General features: G+C 49.0%; 9 non-coding genes across 9 annotated transcripts; all 9 read right to left on the bottom strand.

The window, feature by feature from the left end:
* Positions 1–915: 915 nt before the first annotated feature.
* LOC148442235 (5S ribosomal RNA) lies at positions 916–1,034 on the bottom strand. Its single transcript, XR_015875846.1, has one exon. It is a non-coding gene; the product is annotated as a 5S ribosomal RNA (ribosomal RNA).
* A 2,159-nt stretch (positions 1,035–3,193) lies between these two features.
* On the bottom strand, positions 3,194–3,312 carry LOC148442234 (5S ribosomal RNA). The gene has a single exon (XR_015875845.1). It is a non-coding gene; the product is annotated as a 5S ribosomal RNA (ribosomal RNA).
* Positions 3,313–5,471: 2,159 nt separating this feature from the next.
* On the bottom strand, positions 5,472–5,590 carry LOC148442233 (5S ribosomal RNA). The gene has a single exon (XR_015875844.1). It is a non-coding gene; the product is annotated as a 5S ribosomal RNA (ribosomal RNA).
* Positions 5,591–7,749: 2,159 nt separating this feature from the next.
* LOC148442232 (5S ribosomal RNA) lies at positions 7,750–7,868 on the bottom strand. The gene has a single exon (XR_015875843.1). It is a non-coding gene; the product is annotated as a 5S ribosomal RNA (ribosomal RNA).
* Positions 7,869–10,036: 2,168 nt separating this feature from the next.
* Positions 10,037–10,155, bottom strand: LOC148442231 (5S ribosomal RNA). Its single transcript, XR_015875842.1, has one exon. It is a non-coding gene; the product is annotated as a 5S ribosomal RNA (ribosomal RNA).
* Positions 10,156–12,330: 2,175 nt separating this feature from the next.
* On the bottom strand, positions 12,331–12,449 carry LOC148442230 (5S ribosomal RNA). Its single transcript, XR_015875907.1, has one exon. It is a non-coding gene; the product is annotated as a 5S ribosomal RNA (ribosomal RNA).
* Positions 12,450–14,624: 2,175 nt separating this feature from the next.
* Positions 14,625–14,743, bottom strand: LOC148442229 (5S ribosomal RNA). The gene has a single exon (XR_015875906.1). It is a non-coding gene; the product is annotated as a 5S ribosomal RNA (ribosomal RNA).
* A 2,159-nt stretch (positions 14,744–16,902) lies between these two features.
* Positions 16,903–17,021, bottom strand: LOC148442228 (5S ribosomal RNA). Its single transcript, XR_015875905.1, has one exon. It is a non-coding gene; the product is annotated as a 5S ribosomal RNA (ribosomal RNA).
* Positions 17,022–19,200: 2,179 nt separating this feature from the next.
* On the bottom strand, positions 19,201–19,320 carry LOC148442227 (5S ribosomal RNA). The gene has a single exon (XR_015875860.1). It is a non-coding gene; the product is annotated as a 5S ribosomal RNA (ribosomal RNA).
* Between the last annotated feature and the right edge of the window lie 778 nt (positions 19,321–20,098).

Here is a 20,098-nt window from a genome sequence, read left to right as displayed (position 1 = left end):
CACAATAGAAATCTTAGGGTTAAGGTCTGGAATTGGGTGTCAACATTATGCACCTGTCAACATTTTGGCTGTCCACAATTTGAACATGTCGGCCTTTTGTTAGTGTCAACATTGTGGTTGTCAACATTCTGAGCATGAGGACATTTTGTCTGTCAATATGTTGTTCTTGTCGACATTACGGTGTCTATATAATGACTGTCAACATTGTTACTGTCGACAAAACATACCGAACTCGCATCAACCTTTAGCCAACCAGCTGATGCCGTTAAGGTCACCGCAGGTGAACATCTTGCGCTGCAGCCAGTTCCTATGTTTGCTGCGTGGCCATGTAGTAAAAAAAAGTGCAGACATGCAGGATTCACTATGACATTGCAGCCAAACAACAGATGCATTTTGGTTATGGCTCCAGACTTATGGCACTGACCTGATACTGGATAATATGGTGTCCAGCAATGTAGACCATCACTTTGAGGTCAGACACTTGGAAAGGGTGTGAGGAGGCCGTATAACGTGTGCGGTGGGTGACCCTTATAGTGCACAGTCCGTTGCAGCATCTGCTGAGAAATGACTGCGCCGGAAACCCTAGGTGGGACGTAAGGCGCTGCTAAGTGCGGCCTAGTTGTGTGTGCCCTGTCAGCCATGTTGGGAATGGGGTTGCTGCTGCTGAGAGAGTGCTAGATGCTTTGGGTTGTATGCATGAAAAAAGAAGTAGGTGACATAATGGTGAAGTTTGAGTGTAGTTTTGGAAAGAGCTGGATGTGCAGCAGTCATAAATAAGTGAATAAAGGCATGAATGAGTGAGTGAGTGAGTGAGTGAGTGAGTAAAAGAAAGAGAGAAGTGTGCATTTGAAAAAGTGAAGAAGATTGAGAAGCTGTGAAGAGCGACCCCTGCTGGTTGCAGAGTAAAAAAGCAAAAGCCTACAGCACCTGGTATTCCCAGGCGGTCTCCCATCCAAGTACTAACCAGGCCTGACCCTGCTTAGCTTCCGAGATCAGACGAGATCGGGCGTGTTCAGGGTGGTGTGGCCGTAGGCAGAGACCAGACTCTCACTTGCTCCTTTTCTACTTGTCACCAGCAGCAGCCAGGATCCACCTCTCCAGCCCAGCTGCTCCTTGCTATTCACTACCTTCCACACGTTGCTTGCTGTCTGCATCACAGCACTGGGCTCTCTCCCTCCAACCCTCTCGTCTAGCCACATCTTCCTGCTGCTGCTGCTGCCTCTTTAAGCCATTTTTACTCCCTCATTTTTTCCTCCTTATTGCCCACACAAACATACTCTCACAACCGGCCTTACTTTGGCTTACTTCTCTCATTCATTTTACTAATCAGCAGCATCTCAAACACGTTCTTCTATCTTCACAGATGTCTGGCCCCTAGCGCCCTACAGCGGCAAGGCAATCACACCTGGATGACTAAGCGGGCAGCTTTCCCTTCAGCCTGCTTTCTCACAGGCCCTTAGTAGGTAAGCGCTGGCTTTCTTGCTTGCTTTCGTGACTTGGGCAATGGCTGGCATCGGCGACGTCTATCACAGAATGGGAAGGGCTAGAGAAAGCCTTCATCGGGACAGCGCTCGTCTGCTCGGTGACATGGAATGGTGGCTCTCTTACTGTGGCCGGCTGAAAGCTTGGGCTGCGTTGAAGGCTTTCTTTCTTTTTCAGAGTCCAGGCCATGGGTGGAGGGATGATGGAAGCCAGGAACAAATTGTAGACTCAGACAGGTGTCTGGAATTAGCATTGGTGTTACACAACCATTCCTGTGCACTTCAGGTGCTGCTACTGCTGTGGTAACATTGGAGAAGTGGGCCCCCACAAAGGGCCTAGAGAAGATGGCCTCCTACTGGCCCCAGCTCCAACAGAGAAGAAGAAAAAAAGCAAAACATAGCTCCGAGTGTTCCAAGTCATCTGCCTTCCAGAGAGTGACCAGGCCCAAGCCTGCTCAGTTTGAGTGCTCAGACAAGATCAGGTACCTTCTGATTGGTGTGTCTCCAGGTGCCCGCACCAATCTAGCGTATCCTCTTCCGTTGGGTTCTGGCATCTTTCTTCCGCCAACAGCTGGTCTGTGGACTCACCAGGGACCATCAACCTGGGATGTTGTCATCATGTGGGAAATCGCAATCTTGACAGTCAAAAGGTCAATACCATCATGTCAATATGGCTAAAATGTCCACACCCCACATGTCAACACCTGCAAAATGCTGGCGCAGTCTAAATGACAACACATGAACTGTCGACACAGCTAAAATGCTGCCGTATGAAATAACGACACCGTCAAAATGTCCACAATAGAAATCTTAGGGTTAAGGTCTGGAATTGGGTGTCAACATTATGCACCTGTCAACATTTTGGCTGTCCACAATTTGAACATGTCGGCCTTTTGTTAGTGTCAACATTGTGGTTGTCAACATTCTGAGCATGAGGACATTTTGTCTGTCAATATGTTGTTCTTGTCGACATTACGGTGTCTATATAATGACTGTCAACATTGTTACTGTCGACAAAACATACCGAACTCGCATCAACCTTTAGCCAACCAGCTGATGCCGTTAAGGTCACCGCAGGTGAACATCTTGCGCTGCAGCCAGTTCCTATGTTTGCTGCGTGGCCATGTAGTAAAAAAAAGTGCAGACATGCAGGATTCACTATGACATTGCAGCCAAACAACAGATGCATTTTGGTTATGGCTCCAGACTTATGGCACTGACCTGATACTGGATAATATGGTGTCCAGCAATGTAGACCATCACTTTGAGGTCAGACACTTGGAAAGGGTGTGAGGAGGCCGTATAACGTGTGCGGTGGGTGACCCTTATAGTGCACAGTCCGTTGCAGCATCTGCTGAGAAATGACTGCGCCGGAAACCCTAGGTGGGACGTAAGGCGCTGCTAAGTGCGGCCTAGTTGTGTGTGCCCTGTCAGCCATGTTGGGAATGGGGTTGCTGCTGCTGAGAGAGTGCTAGATGCTTTGGGTTGTATGCATGAAAAAAGAAGTAGGTGACATAATGGTGAAGTTTGAGTGTAGTTTTGGAAAGAGCTGGATGTGCAGCAGTCATAAATAAGTGAATAAAGGCATGAATGAGTGAGTGAGTGAGTGAGTGAGTGAGTAAAAGAAAGAGAGAAGTGTGCATTTGAAAAAGTGAAGAAGATTGAGAAGCTGTGAAGAGCGACCCCTGCTGGTTGCAGAGTAAAAAAGCAAAAGCCTACAGCACCTGGTATTCCCAGGCGGTCTCCCATCCAAGTACTAACCAGGCCTGACCCTGCTTAGCTTCCGAGATCAGACGAGATCGGGCGTGTTCAGGGTGGTGTGGCCGTAGGCAGAGACCAGGCTCTCACTTGCTCCTTTTCTACTTGTCACCAGCAGCAGCCAGGATCCACCTCTCCAGCCCAGCTGCTCCTTGCTATTTACTACCTTCCACACGTTGCTTGCTGTCTGCATCACAGCACTGGGCTCTCTCCCTCCAACCCTCTCGTCTAGCCACATCTTGCTACTGCTGCTGCTGCCTCTTTAAGCCATTTTTACTCCCTCATTTTTTCCTCCTTATTGCCCACACAAACATACTCTCACAACCGGCCTTACTTTGGCTTACTTCTCTCATTCATTTTACTAATCAGCAGCATCTCAAACACGTTCTTCTATCTTCACAGATGTCTGGCCCCTAGCGCCCTACAGCGGCAAGGCAATCACACCTGGATGACTAAGCGGGCAGCTTTCCCTTCAGCCTGCTTTCTCACAGGCCCTTAGTAGGTAAGCGCTGGCTTTCTTGCTTGCTTTCGTGACTTGGGCAATGGCTGGCATCGGCGACGTCTATCACAGAATGGGAAGGGCTAGAGAAAGCCTTCATCGGGACAGCGCTCGTCTGCTCGGTGACATGGAATGGTGGCTCTCTTACTGTGGCCGGCTGAAAGCTTGGGCTGCGTTGAAGGCTTTCTTTCTTTTTCAGAGTCCAGGCCATGGGTGGAGGGATGATGGAAGCCAGGAACAAATTGTAGACTCAGACAGGTGTCTGGAATTAGCATTGGTGTTACACAACCATTCCTGTGCACTTCAGGTGCTGCTACTGCTGTGGTAACATTGGAGAAGTGGGCCCCCACAAAGGGCCTAGAGAAGATGGCCTCCTACTGGCCCCAGCTCCAACAGAGAAGAAGAAAAAAAGCAAAACATAGCTCCGAGTGTTCCAAGTCATCTGCCTTCCAGAGAGTGACCAGGCCCAAGCCTGCTCAGTTTGAGTGCTCAGACAAGATCAGGTACCTTCTGATTGGTGTGTCTCCAGGTGCCCGCACCAATCTAGCGTATCCTCTTCCGTTGGGTTCTGGCATCTTTCTTCCGCCAACAGCTGGTCTGTGGACTCACCAGGGACCATCAACCTGGGATGTTGTCATCATGTGGGAAATCGCAATCTTGACAGTCAAAAGGTCAATACCATCATGTCAATATGGCTAAAATGTCCACACCCCACATGTCAACACCTGCAAAATGCTGGCGCAGTCTAAATGACAACACATGAACTGTCGACACAGCTAAAATGCTGCCGTATGAAATAACGACACCGTCAAAATGTCCACAATAGAAATCTTAGGGTTAAGGTCTGGAATTGGGTGTCAACATTATGCACCTGTCAACATTTTGGCTGTCCACAATTTGAACATGTCGGCCTTTTGTTAGTGTCAACATTGTGGTTGTCAACATTCTGAGCATGAGGACATTTTGTCTGTCAATATGTTGTTCTTGTCGACATTACGGTGTCTATATAATGACTGTCAACATTGTTACTGTCGACAAAACATACCGAACTCGCATCAACCTTTAGCCAACCAGCTGATGCCGTTAAGGTCACCGCAGGTGAACATCTTGCGCTGCAGCCAGTTCCTATGTTTGCTGCGTGGCCATGTAGTAAAAAAAAGTGCAGACATGCAGGATTCACTATGACATTGCAGCCAAACAACAGATGCATTTTGGTTATGGCTCCAGACTTATGGCACTGACCTGATACTGGATAATATGGTGTCCAGCAATGTAGACCATCACTTTGAGGTCAGACACTTGGAAAGGGTGTGAGGAGGCCGTATAACGTGTGCGGTGGGTGACCCTTATAGTGCACAGTCCGTTGCAGCATCTGCTGAGAAATGACTGCGCCGGAAACCCTAGGTGGGACGTAAGGCGCTGCTAAGTGCGGCCTAGTTGTGTGTGCCCTGTCAGCCATGTTGGGAATGGGGTTGCTGCTGCTGAGAGAGTGCTAGATGCTTTGGGTTGTATGCATGAAAAAAGAAGTAGGTGACATAATGGTGAAGTTTGAGTGTAGTTTTGGAAAGAGCTGGATGTGCAGCAGTCATAAATAAGTGAATAAAGGCATGAATGAGTGAGTGAGTGAGTGAGTGAGTGAGTAAAAGAAAGAGAGAAGTGTGCATTTGAAAAAGTGAAGAAGATTGAGAAGCTGTGAAGAGCGACCCCTGCTGGTTGCAGAGTAAAAAAGCAAAAGCCTACAGCACCTGGTATTCCCAGGCGGTCTCCCATCCAAGTACTAACCAGGCCTGACCCTGCTTAGCTTCCGAGATCAGACGAGATCGGGCGTGTTCAGGGTGGTGTGGCCGTAGGCAGAGACCAGGCTCTCACTTGCTCCTTTTCTACTTGTCACCAGCAGCAGCCAGGATCCACCTCTCCAGCCCAGCTGCTCCTTGCTATTTACTACCTTCCACACGTTGCTTGCTGTCTGCATCACAGCACTGGGCTCTCTCCCTCCAACCCTCTCGTCTAGCCACATCTTGCTACTGCTGCTGCTGCCTCTTTAAGCCATTTTTACTCCCTCATTTTTTCCTCCTTATTGCCCACACAAACATACTCTCACAACCGGCCTTACTTTGGCTTACTTCTCTCATTCATTTTACTAATCAGCAGCATCTCAAACACGTTCTTCTATCTTCACAGATGTCTGGCCCCTAGCGCCCTACAGCGGCAAGGCAATCACACCTGGATGACTAAGCGGGCAGCTTTCCCTTCAGCCTGCTTTCTCACAGGCCCTTAGTAGGTAAGCGCTGGCTTTCTTGCTTGCTTTCGTGACTTGGGCAATGGCTGGCATCGGCGACGTCTATCACAGAATGGGAAGGGCTAGAGAAAGCCTTCATCGGGACAGCGCTCGTCTGCTCGGTGACATGGAATGGTGGCTCTCTTACTGTGGCCGGCTGAAAGCTTGGGCTGCGTTGAAGGCTTTCTTTCTTTTTCAGAGTCCAGGCCATGGGTGGAGGGATGATGGAAGCCAGGAACAAATTGTAGACTCAGACAGGTGTCTGGAATTAGCATTGGTGTTACACAACCATTCCTGTGCACTTCAGGTGCTGCTACTGCTGTGGTAACATTGGAGAAGTGGGCCCCCACAAAGGGCCTAGAGAAGATGGCCTCCTACTGGCCCCAGCTCCAACAGAGAAGAAGAAAAAAAGCAAAACATAGCTCCGAGTGTTCCAAGTCATCTGCCTTCCAGAGAGTGACCAGGCCCAAGCCTGCTCAGTTTGAGTGCTCAGACAAGATCAGGTACCTTCTGATTGGTGTGTCTCCAGGTGCCCGCACCAATCTAGCGTATCCTCTTCCGTTGGGTTCTGGCATCTTTCTTCCGCCAACAGCTGGTCTGTGGACTCACCAGGGACCATCAACCTGGGATGTTGTCATCATGTGGGAAATCGCAATCTTGACAGTCAAAAGGTCAATACCATCATGTCAATATGGCTAAAATGTCCACACCCCACATGTCAACACCTGCAAAATGCTGGCGCAGTCTAAATGACAACACATGAACTGTCGACACAGCTAAAATGCTGCCGTATGAAATAACGACACCGTCAAAATGTCCACAATAGAAATCTTAGGGTTAAGGTCTGGAATTGGGTGTCAACATTATGCACCTGTCAACATTTTGGCTGTCCACAATTTGAACATGTCGGCCTTTTGTTAGTGTCAACATTGTGGTTGTCAACATTCTGAGCATGAGGACATTTTGTCTGTCAATATGTTGTTCTTGTCGACATTACGGTGTCTATATAATGACTGTCAACATTGTTACTGTCGACAAAACATACCGAACTCGCATCAACCTTTAGCCAACCAGCTGATGCCGTTAAGGTCACCGCAGGTGAACATCTTGCGCTGCAGCCAGTTCCTATGTTTGCTGCGTGGCCATGTAGTAAAAAAAAGTGCAGACATGCAGGATTCACTATGACATTGCAGCCAAACAACAGATGCATTTTGGTTATGGCTCCAGACTTATGGCACTGACCTGATACTGGATAATATGGTGTCCAGCAATGTAGACCATCACTTTGAGGTCAGACACTTGGAAAGGGTGTGAGGAGGCCGTATAACGTGTGCGGTGGGTGACCCTTATAGTGCACAGTCCGTTGCAGCATCTGCTGAGAAATGACTGCGCCGGAAACCCTAGGTGGGACGTAAGGCGCTGCTAAGTGCGGCCTAGTTGTGTGTGCCCTGTCAGCCATGTTGGGAATGGGGTTGCTGCTGCTGAGAGAGTGCTAGATGCTTTGGGTTGTATGCATGAAAAAAGAAGTAGGTGACATAATGGTGAAGTTTGAGTGTAGTTTTGGAAAGAGCTGGATGTGCAGCAGTCATAAATAAGTGAATAAAGGCATGAATGAGTGAGTGAGTGAGTGAGTGAGTGAGTAAAAGAAAGAGAGAAGTGTGCATTTGAAAAAGTGAAGAAGATTGAGAAGCTGTGAAGAGCGACCCCTGCTGGTTGCAGAGTAAAAAAGCAAAAGCCTACAGCACCTGGTATTCCCAGGCGGTCTCCCATCCAAGTACTAACCAGGCCTGACCCTGCTTAGCTTCCGAGATCAGACGAGATCGGGCGTGTTCAGGGTGGTGTGGCCGTAGGCAGAGACCAGGCTCTCACTTGCTCCTTTTCTACTTGTCACCAGCAGCAGCCAGGATCCACCTCTCCAGCCCAGCTGCTCCTTGCTATTTACTACCTTCCACACGTTGCTTGCTGTCTGCATCACAGCACTGGGCTCTCTCCCTCCAACCCTCTCGTCTAGCCACATCTTGCTACTGCTGCTGCTGCCTCTTTAAGCCTTTTTTACTCCCTCTTTTTTTCCTCCTTATTGCCCAACACAAACATACTCTCACAACCTGCCTTACTTTGGCTTACTTCTCTCATTCATTTTACTAATCAGCAGCATCTCAAACACGTTCTTCTATCTTCACAGATGTCTGGCCCCTAGCGCCCTACAGCGGCAAGGCAATCACACCTGGATGACTAAGCGGGCAGCTTTCCCTTCAGCCTGCTTTCTCACAGGCCCTTAGTAGGTAAGCGCTGGCTTTCTTGCTTGCTTTCGTGACTTGGGCAATGGCTGGCATCGGCGACGTCTATCACAGAATGGGAAGGGCTAGAGAAAGCCTTCTTCGGGACAGCGCTCGTCTGCTCGGTGACATGGAATGGTGGCTCTCTTACTGTGGCCGGCTGAAAGCTTGGGCTGCGTTGAAGGCTTTCTTTCTTTTTCAGAGTCCAGGCCATGGGTGGAGGGATGATGGAAGCCAGGAACAAATTGTAGACTCAGACAGGTGTCTGGAATTAGCATTGGTGTTACACAACCATTCCTGTGCACTTCAGGTGCTGCTACTGCTGTGGTAACATTGGAGAAGTGGGCCCCCACAAAGGGCCTAGAGAAGATGGCCTCCTACTGGCCCCAGCTCCAACAGAGAAGAAGAAAAAAAGCAAAACATAGCTCCGAGTGTTCCAAGTCATCTGCCTTCCAGAGAGTGACCAGGCCCAAGCCTGCTCAGTTTGAGTGCTCAGACAAGATCAGGTACCTTCTGATTGGTGTGTCTCCAGGTGCCCGCACCAATCTAGCGTATCCTCTTCCGTTGGGTTCTGGCATCTTTCTTCCGCCAACAGCTGGTCTGTGGACTCACCAGGGACCATCAACCTGGGATGTTGTCATCATGTGGGAAATCGCAATCTTGACAGTCAAAAGGTCAATACCATCATGTCAATATGGCTAAAATGTCCACACCCCACATGTCAACACCTGCAAAATGCTGGCGCAGTCTAAATGACAACACATGAACTGTCGACACAGCTAAAATGCTGCCGTATGAAATAACGACACCGTCAAAATGTCCACAATAGAAATCTTAGGGTTAAGGTCTGGAATTGGGTGTCAACATTATGCACCTGTCAACATTTTGGCTGTCCACAATTTGAACATGTCGGCCTTTTGTTAGTGTCAACATTGTGGTTGTCAACATTCTGAGCATGAGGACATTTTGTCTGTCAATATGTTGTTCTTGTCGACATTACGGTGTCTATATAATGACTGTCAACATTGTTACTGTCGACAAAACATACCGAACTCGCATCAACCTTTAGCCAACCAGCTGATGCCGTTAAGGTCACCGCAGGTGAACATCTTGCGCTGCAGCCAGTTCCTATGTTTGCTGCGTGGCCGTGTAGTAAAAAAAAGTGCAGACATGCAGGATTCACTATGACATTGCAGCCAAACAACAGATGCATTTTGGTTATGGCTCCAGACTTATGGCACTGACCTGATACTGGATAATATGGTGTCCAGCAATGTAGACCATCACTTTGAGGTCAGACACTTGGAAAGGGTGTGAGGAGGCCGTATAACGTGTGCGGTGGGTGACCCTTATAGTGCACAGTCCGTTGCAGCATCTGCTGAGAAATGACTGCGCCGGAAACCCTAGGTGGGACGTAAGGCGCTGCTAAGTGCGGCCTAGTTGTGTGTGCCCTGTCAGCCATGTTGGGAATGGGGTTGCTGCTGCTGAGAGAGTGCTAGATGCTTTGGGTTGTATGCATGAAAAAAGAAGTAGGTGACATAATGGTGAAGTTTGAGTGTAGTTTTGGAAAGAGCTGGATGTGCAGCAGTCATAAATAAGTGAATAAAGGCATGAATGAGTGAGTGAGTGAGTGAGTGAGTGAGTGAGTGAGTAAAAGAAAGAGAGAAGTGTGCATTTGAAAAAGTGAAGAAGATTGAGAAGCTGTGAAGAGCGACCCCTGCTGGTTGCAGAGTAAAAAAGCAAAAGCCTACAGCACCTGGTATTCCCAGGCGGTCTCCCATCCAAGTACTAACCAGGCCTGACCCTGCTTAGCTTCCGAGATCAGACGAGATCGGGCGTGTTCAGGGTGGTGTGGCCGTAGGCAGAGACCAGACTCTCACTTGCTCCTTTTCTACTTGTCACCAGCAGCAGCCAGGATCCACCTCTCCAGCCCAGCTGCTCCTTGCTATTCACTACCTTCCACACGTTGCTTGCTGTCTGCATCACAGCACTGGGCTCTCTCCCTCCAACCCTCTCGTCTAGCCACATCTTCCTGCTGCTGCTGCTGCCTCTTTAAGCCTTTTTTACTCCCTCATTTTTTCCTCCTTATTGCCCACACAAACATACTCTCACAACCGGCCTTACTTTGGCTTACTTCTCTCATTCATTTTACTAATCAGCAGCATCTCAAACACGTTCTTCTATCTTCACAGATGTCTGGCCCCTAGCGCCCTACAGCGGCAAGGCAATCACACCTGGATGACTAAGCGGGCAGCTTTCCCTTCAGCCTGCTTTCTCACAGGCCCTTAGTAGGTAAGCGCTGGCTTTCTTGCTTGCTTTCGTGACTTGGGCAATGGCTGGCATCGGCGACGTCTATCACAGAATGGGAAGGGCTAGAGAAAGCCTTCATCGGGACAGCGCTCGTCTGCTCGGTGACATGGAATGGTGGCTCTCTTACTGTGGCCGGCTGAAAGCTTGGGCTGCGTTGAAGGCTTTCTTTCTTTTTCAGAGTCCAGGCCATGGGTGGAGGGATGATGGAAGCCAGGAACAAATTGTAGACTCAGACAGGTGTCTGGAATTAGCATTGGTGTTACACAACCATTCCTGTGCACTTCAGGTGCTGCTACTGCTGTGGTAACATTGGAGAAGTGGGCCCCCACAAAGGGCCTAGAGAAGATGGCCTCCTACTGGCCCCAGCTCCAACAGAGAAGAAGAAAAAAAGCAAAACATAGCTCCGAGTGTTCCAAGTCATCTGCCTTCCAGAGAGTGACCAGGCCCAAGCCTGCTCAGTTTGAGTGCTCAGACAAGATCAGGTACCTTCTGATTGGTGTGTCTCCAGGTGCCCGCACCAATCTAGCGTATCCTCTTCCGTTGGGTTCTGGCATCTTTCTTCCGCCAACAGCTGGTCTGTGGACTCACCAGGGACCATCAACCTGGGATGTTGTCATCATGTGGGAAATCGCAATCTTGACAGTCAAAAGGTCAATACCATCATGTCAATATGGCTAAAATGTCCACACCCCACATGTCAACACCTGCAAAATGCTGGCGCAGTCTAAATGACAACACATGAACTGTCGACACAGCTAAAATGCTGCCGTATGAAATAACGACACCGTCAAAATGTCCACAATAGAAATCTTAGGGTTAAGGTCTGGAATTGGGTGTCAACATTATGCACCTGTCAACATTTTGGCTGTCCACAATTTGAACATGTCGGCCTTTTGTTAGTGTCAACATTGTGGTTGTCAACATTCTGAGCATGAGGACATTTTGTCTGTCAATATGTTGTTCTTGTCGACATTACGGTGTCTATATAATGACTGTCAACATTGTTACTGTCGACAAAACATACCGAACTCGCATCAACCTTTAGCCAACCAGCTGATGCCGTTAAGGTCACCGCAGGTGAACATCTTGCGCTGCAGCCAGTTCCTATGTTTGCTGCGTGGCCGTGTAGTAAAAAAAAGTGCAGACATGCAGGATTCACTATGACATTGCAGCCAAACAACAGATGCATTTTGGTTATGGCTCCAGACTTATGGCACTGACCTGATACTGGATAATATGGTGTCCAGCAATGTAGACCATCACTTTGAGGTCAGACACTTGGAAAGGGTGTGAGGAGGCCGTATAACGTGTGCGGTGGGTGACCCTTATAGTGCACAGTCCGTTGCAGCATCTGCTGAGAAATGACTGCGCCGGAAACCCTAGGTGGGACGTAAGGCGCTGCTAAGTGCGGCCTAGTTGTGTGTGCCCTGTCAGCCATGTTGGGAATGGGGTTGCTGCTGCTGAGAGAGTGCTAGATGCTTTGGGTTGTATGCATGAAAAAAGAAGTAGGTGACATAATGGTGAAGTTTGAGTGTAGTTTTGGAAAGAGCTGGATGTGCAGCAGTCATAAATAAGTGAATAAAGGCATGAATGAGTGAGTGAGTGAGTGAGTGAGTGAGTGAGTGAGTGAGTGAGTAAAAGAAAGAGAGAAGTGTGCATTTGAAAAAGTGAAGAAGATTGAGAAGCTGTGAAGAGCGACCCCTGCTGGTTGCAGAGTAAAAAAGCAAAAGCCTACAGCACCTGGTATTCCCAGGCGGTCTCCCATCCAAGTACTAACCAGGCCTGACCCTGCTTAGCTTCCGAGATCAGACGAGATCGGGCGTGTTCAGGGTGGTGTGGCCGTAGGCAGAGACCAGACTCTCACTTGCTCCTTTTCTACTTGTCACCAGCAGCAGCCAGGATCCACCTCTCCAGCCCAGCTGCTCCTTGCTATTCACTACCTTCCACACGTTGCTTGCTGTCTGCATCACAGCACTGGGCTCTCTCCCTCCAACCCTCTCGTCTAGCCACATCTTCCTGCTGCTGCTGCTGCCTCTTTAAGCCTTTTTTACTCCCTCATTTTTTCCTCCTTATTGCCCACACAAACATACTCTCACAACCGGCCTTACTTTGGCTTACTTCTCTCATTCATTTTACTAATCAGCAGCATCTCAAACACGTTCTTCTATCTTCACAGATGTCTGGCCCCTAGCGCCCTACAGCGGCAAGGCAATCACACCTGGATGACTAAGCGGGCAGCTTTCCCTTCAGCCTGCTTTCTCACAGGCCCTTAGTAGGTAAGCGCTGGCTTTCTTGCTTGCTTTCGTGACTTGGGCAATGGCTGGCATCGGCGACGTCTATCACAGAATGGGAAGGGCTAGAGAAAGCCTTCATCGGGACAGCGCTCGTCTGCTCGGTGACATGGAATGGTGGCTCTCTTACTGTGGCCGGCTGAAAGCTTGGGCTGCGTTGAAGGCTTTCTTTCTTTTTCAGAGTCCAGGCCATGGGTGGAGGGATGATGGAAGCCAGGAACAAATTGTAGACTCAGACAGGTGTCTGGAATTAGCATTGGTGTTACACAACCATTCCTGTGCACTTCAGGTGCTGCTACTGCTGTGGTAACATTGGAGAAGTGGGCCCCCACAAAGGGCCTAGAGAAGATGGCCTCCTACTGGCCCCAGCTCCAACAGAGAAGAAGAAAAAAAGCAAAACATAGCTCCGAGTGTTCCAAGTCATCTGCCTTCCAGAGAGTGACCAGGCCCAAGCCTGCTCAGTTTGAGTGCTCAGACAAGATCAGGTACCTTCTGATTGGTGTGTCTCCAGGTGCCCGCACCAATCTAGCGTATCCTCTTCCGTTGGGTTCTGGCATCTTTCTTCCGCCAACAGCTGGTCTGTGGACTCACCAGGGACCATCAACCTGGGATGTTGTCATCATGTGGGAAATCGCAATCTTGACAGTCAAAAGGTCAATACCATCATGTCAATATGGCTAAAATGTCCACACCCCACATGTCAACACCTGCAAAATGCTGGCGCAGTCTAAATGACAACACATGAACTGTCGACACAGCTAAAATGCTGCCGTATGAAATAACGACACCGTCAAAATGTCCACAATAGAAATCTTAGGGTTAAGGTCTGGAATTGGGTGTCAACATTATGCACCTGTCAACATTTTGGCTGTCCACAATTTGAACATGTCGGCCTTTTGTTAGTGTCAACATTGTGGTTGTCAACATTCTGAGCATGAGGACATTTTGTCTGTCAATATGTTGTTCTTGTCGACATTACGGTGTCTATATAATGACTGTCAACATTGTTACTGTCGACAAAACATACCGAACTCGCATCAACCTTTAGCCAACCAGCTGATGCCGTTAAGGTCACCGCAGGTGAACATCTTGCGCTGCAGCCAGTTCCTATGTTTGCTGCATGGCCGTGTAGTAAAAAAAAGTGCAGACATGCAGGATTCACTATGACATTGCAGCCAAACAACAGATGCATTTTGGTTATGGCTCCAGACTTATGGCACTGACCTGATACTGGATAATATGGTGTCCAGCAATGTAGACCATCACTTTGAGGTCAGACACTTGGAAAGGGTGTGAGGAGGCCGTATAACGTGTGCGGTGGGTGACCCTTATAGTGCACAGTCCGTTGCAGCATCTGCTGAGAAATGACTGCGCCGGAAACCCTAGGTGGGACGTAAGGCGCTGCTAAGTGCGGCCTAGTTGTGTGTGCCCTGTCAGCCATGTTGGGAATGGGGTTGCTGCTGCTGAGAGAGTGCTAGATGCTTTGGGTTGTATGCATGAAAAAAGAAGTAGGTGACATAATGGTGAAGTTTGAGTGTAGTTTTGGAAAGAGCTGGATGTGCAGCAGTCATAAATAAGTGAATAAAGGCATGAATGAGTGAGTGAGTGAGTGAGTGAGTGAGTGAGTGAGTGAGTGAGTAAAAGAAAGAGAGAAGTGTGCATTTGAAAAAGTGAAGAAGATTGAGAAGCTGTGAAGAGCGACCCCTGCTGGTTGCAGAGTAAAAAAGCAAAAGCCTACAGCACCTGGTATTCCCAGGCGGTCTCCCATCCAAGTACTAACCAGGCCTGACCCTGCTTAGCTTCCGAGATCAGACGAGATCGGGCGTGTTCAGGGTGGTGTGGCCGTAGGCAGAGACCAGACTCTCACTTGCTCCTTTTCTACTTGTCACCAGCAGCAGCCAGGATCCACCTCTCCAGCCCAGCTGCTCCTTGCTATTCACTACCTTCCACACGTTGCTTGCTGTCTGCATCACAGCACTGGGCTCTCTCCCTCCAACCCTCTCGTCTAGCCACATCTTCCTGCTGCTGCTGCTGCCTCTTTAAGCCTTTTTTACTCCCTCTTTTTTTCCTCCTTATTGCCCACACAAACATACTCTCACAACCTGCCTTACTTTGGCTTACTTCTCTCATTCATTTTACTAATCAGCAGCATCTCAAACACGTTCTTCTATCTTCACAGATGTCTGGCCCCTAGCGCCCTACAGCGGCAAGGCAATCACACCTGGATGACTAAGCGGGCAGCTTTCCCTTCAGCCTGCTTTCTCACAGGCCCTTAGTAGGTAAGCGCTGGCTTTCTTGCTTGCTTTCGTGACTTGGGCAATGGCTGGCATCGGCGACGTCTATCACAGAATGGGAAGGGCTAGAGAAAGCCTTCATCGGGACAGCGCTCGTCTGCTCGGTGACATGGAATGGTGGCTCTCTTACTGTGGCCGGCTGAAAGCTTGGGCTGCGTTGAAGGCTTTCTTTCTTTTTCAGAGTCCAGGCCATGGGTGGAGGGATGATGGAAGCCAGGAACAAATTGTAGACTCAGACAGGTGTCTGGAATTAGCATTGGTGTTACACAACCATTCCTGTGCACTTCAGGTGCTGCTACTGCTGTGGTAACATTGGAGAAGTGGGCCCCCACAAAGGGCCTAGAGAAGATGGCCTCCTACTGGCCCCAGCTCCAACAGAGAAGAAGAAAAAAAGCAAAACATAGCTCCGAGTGTTCCAAGTCATCTGCCTTCCAGAGAGTGACCAGGCCCAAGCCTGCTCAGTTTGAGTGCTCAGACAAGATCAGGTACCTTCTGATTGGTGTGTCTCCAGGTGCCCGCACCAATCTAGCGTATCCTCTTCCGTTGGGTTCTGGCATCTTTCTTCCGCCAACAGCTGGTCTGTGGACTCACCAGGGACCATCAACCTGGGATGTTGTCATCATGTGGGAAATCGCAATCTTGACAGTCAAAAGGTCAATACCATCATGTCAATATGGCTAAAATGTCCACACCCCACATGTCAACACCTGCAAAATGCTGGCGCAGTCTAAATGACAACACATGAACTGTCGACACAGCTAAAATGCTGCCGTATGAAATAACGACACCGTCAAAATGTCCACAATAGAAATCTTAGGGTTAAGGTCTGGAATTGGGTGTCAACATTATGCACCTGTCAACATTTTGGCTGTCCACAATTTGAACATGTCGGCCTTTTGTTAGTGTCAACATTGTGGTTGTCAACATTCTGAGCATGAGGACATTTTGTCTGTCAATATGTTGTTCTTGTCGACATTACGGTGTCTATATAATGACTGTCAACATTGTTACTGTCGACAAAACATACCGAACTCGCATCAACCTTTAGCCAACCAGCTGATGCCGTTAAGGTCACCGCAGGTGAACATCTTGCGCTGCAGCCAGTTCCTATGTTTGCTGCGTGGCCGTGTAGTAAAAAAAAGTGCAGACATGCAGGATTCACTATGACATTGCAGCCAAACAACAGATGCATTTTGGTTATGGCTCCAGACTTATGGCACTGACCTGATACTGGATAATATGGTGTCCAGCAATGTAGACCATCACTTTGAGGTCAGACACTTGGAAAGGGTGTGAGGAGGCCGTATAACGTGTGCGGTGGGTGACCCTTATAGTGCACAGTCCGTTGCAGCATCTGCTGAGAAATGACTGCGCCGGAAACCCTAGGTGGGACGTAAGGCGCTGCTAAGTGCGGCCTAGTTGTGTGTGCCCTGTCAGCCATGTTGGGAATGGGGTTGCTGCTGCTGAGAGAGTGCTAGATGCTTTGGGTTGTATGCATGAAAAAAGAAGTAGGTGACATAATGGTGAAGTTTGAGTGTAGTTTTGGAAAGAGCTGGATGTGCAGCAGTCATAAATAAGTGAATAAAGGCATGAATGAGTGAGTGAGTGAGTGAGTGAGTGAGTAAAAGAAAGAGAGAAGTGTGCATTTGAAAAAGTGAAGAAGATTGAGAAGCTGTGAAGAGCGACCCCTGCTGGTTGCAGAGTAAAAAAGCAAAAGCCTACAGCACCTGGTATTCCCAGGCGGTCTCCCATCCAAGTACTAACCAGGCCTGACCCTGCTTAGCTTCCGAGATCAGACGAGATCGGGCGTGTTCAGGGTGGTGTGGCCGTAGGCAGAGACCAGACTCTCACTTGCTCCTTTTCTACTTGTCACCAGCAGCAGCCAGGATCCACCTCTCCAGCCCAGCTGCTCCTTGCTATTCACTACCTTCCACACGTTGCTTGCTGTCTGCATCACAGCACTGGGCTCTCTCCCTCCAACCCTCTCGTCTAGCCACATCTTCCTGCTGCTGCTGCTGCCTCTTTAAGCCTTTTTTACTCCCTCATTTTTTCCTCCTTATTGCCCACACAAACATACTCTCACAACCGGCCTTACTTTGGCTTACTTCTCTCATTCATTTTACTAATCAGCAGCATCTCAAACACGTTCTTCTATCTTCACAGATGTCTGGCCCCTAGCGCCCTACAGCGGCAAGGCAATCACACCTGGATGACTAAGCGGGCAGCTTTCCCTTCAGCCTGCTTTCTCACAGGCCCTTAGTAGGTAAGCGCTGGCTTTCTTGCTTGCTTTCGTGACTTGGGCAATGGCTGGCATCGGCGACGTCTATCACAGAATGGGAAGGGCTAGAGAAAGCCTTCATCGGGACAGCGCTCGTCTGCTCGGTGACATGGAATGGTGGCTCTCTTACTGTGGCCGGCTGAAAGCTTGGGCTGCGTTGAAGGCTTTCTTTCTTTTTCAGAGTCCAGGCCATGGGTGGAGGGATGATGGAAGCCAGGAACAAATTGTAGACTCAGACAGGTGTCTGGAATTAGCATTGGTGTTACACAACCATTCCTGTGCACTTCAGGTGCTGCTACTGCTGTGGTAACATTGGAGAAGTGGGCCCCCACAAAGGGCCTAGAGAAGATGGCCTCCTACTGGCCCCAGCTCCAACAGAGAAGAAGAAAAAAAGCAAAACATAGCTCCGAGTGTTCCAAGTCATCTGCCTTCCAGAGAGTGACCAGGCCCAAGCCTGCTCAGTTTGAGTGCTCAGACAAGATCAGGTACCTTCTGATTGGTGTGTCTCCAGGTGCCCGCACCAATCTAGCGTATCCTCTTCCGTTGGGTTCTGGCATCTTTCTTCCGCCAACAGCTGGTCTGTGGACTCACCAGGGACCATCAACCTGGGATGTTGTCATCATGTGGGAAATCGCAATCTTGACAGTCAAAAGGTCAATACCATCATGTCAATATGGCTAAAATGTCCACACCCCACATGTCAACACCTGCAAAATGCTGGCGCAGTCTAAATGACAACACATGAACTGTCGACACAGCTAAAATGCTGCCGTATGAAATAACGACACCGTCAAAATGTCCACAATAGAAATCTTAGGGTTAAGGTCTGGAATTGGGTGTCAACATTATGCACCTGTCAACATTTTGGCTGTCCACAATTTGAACATGTCGGCCTTTTGTTAGTGTCAACATTGTGGTTGTCAACATTCTGAGCATGAGGACATTTTGTCTGTCAATATGTTGTTCTTGTCGACATTACGGTGTCTATATAATGACTGTCAACATTGTTACTGTCGACAAAACATACCGAACTCGCATCAACCTTTAGCCAACCAGCTGATGCCGTTAAGGTCACCGCAGGTGAACATCTTGCGCTGCAGCCAGTTCCTATGTTTGCTGCGTGGCCATGTAGTAAAAAAAGTGCAGACATGCAGGATTCACTATGACATTGCAGCCAAACAACAGATGCATTTTGGTTATGGCTCCAGACTTATGGCACTGACCTGATACTGGATAATATGGTGTCCAGCAATGTAGACCATCACTTTGAGGTCAGACACTTGGAAAGGGTGTGAGGAGGCCGTATAACGTGTGCGGTGGGTGACCCTTATAGTGCACAGTCCGTTGCAGCATCTGCTGAGAAATGACTGCGCCGGAAACCCTAGGTGGGACGTAAGGCGCTGCTAAGTGCGGCCTAGTTGTGTGTGCCCTGTCAGCCATGTTGGGAATGGGGTTGCTGCTGCTGAGAGAGTGCTAGATGCTTTGGGTTGTATGCATGAAAAAAGAAGTAGGTGACATAATGGTGAAGTTTGAGTGTAGTTTTGGAAAGAGCTGGATGTGCAGCAGTCATAAATAAGTGAATAAAGGCATGAATGAGTGAGTGAGTGAGTGAGTGAGTGAATGAGTGAGTGAGTGAGTGAGTAAAAGAAAGAGAGAAGTGTGCATTTGAAAAAGTGAAGAAGATTGAGAAGCTGTGAAGAGCGACCCCCTGCTGGTTGCAGCGTAAAAAAGCAAAAGCCTACAGCACCTGGTATTCCCAGGCGGTCTCCCATCCAAGTACTAACCAGGCCTGACCCCTGCTTAGCTTCCGAGATCAGACGAGATCGGGCGTGTTCAGGGTGGTGTGGCCGTAGGCAGAGACCATACTCTCACTTGCTCCTTTTCTACTTGTCACCCGCGCAGCAGCCAGGATCCACCTCTCCAGCCCAGCTGCTCCTTGCTATTTACTACCTTCCACACGTTGCTTGCTGTCTGCATCACAGCACTGGGCTCTCTCCCTCCAACCCTCTCGTCTAGCCACATCTTGCTACTGCTGCTGCTGCCTCTTTAAGCCTTTTTTACTCCCTCTTTTTTTCCTCCTTATTGCCCAACACAAACATACTCTCACAACCGGCCTTACTTTGGCTTACTTCTCTCATTCATTTTACTAATCAGCAGCATCTCAAACACGTTCTTCTATCTTCACAGATGTCTGGCCCCTAGCGCCCTACAGCGGCAAGGCAATCACACCTGGATGACTAAGCGGGCAGCTTTCCCTTCAGCCTGCTTTCTCACAGGCCCTTAGTAGGTAAGCGCTGGCTTTCTTGCTTGCTTTCGTGACTTGGGCAATGGCTGGCATCGGCGACGTCTATCACAGAATGGGAAGGGCTAGAGAAAGCCTTCTTCGGGACAGCGCTCGTCCTGCTCGGTGACATGGAATGGTGGCTCTCTTACTGTGGCCGGCTGAAAGCTTGGGCTGCGTTGAAGGCTTTCTTTCTTTTTCAGAGTCCAGGCCATGGGTGGAGGGATGATGGAAGCCAGGAACAAATTGTAGACTCAGACAGGTGTCTGGAATTAGCATTGGTGTTACACAACCATTCCTGTGCACTTCAGGTGCTGCTACTGCTGTGGTAACATTGGAGAAGTGGGCCCCC

This window comes from Taudactylus pleione, unplaced genomic scaffold (assembly GCF_031769625.1).
Source record: "Taudactylus pleione unplaced genomic scaffold, aTauple2 ptg001597l, whole genome shotgun sequence".
In the NCBI taxonomy this organism is placed as follows: domain Eukaryota; kingdom Metazoa; phylum Chordata; class Amphibia; order Anura; family Myobatrachidae; genus Taudactylus; species Taudactylus pleione.
The sequence above is the reverse complement of the archived record's forward strand: the minus strand, read 5'-3'. Positions and strand labels throughout refer to the sequence as shown.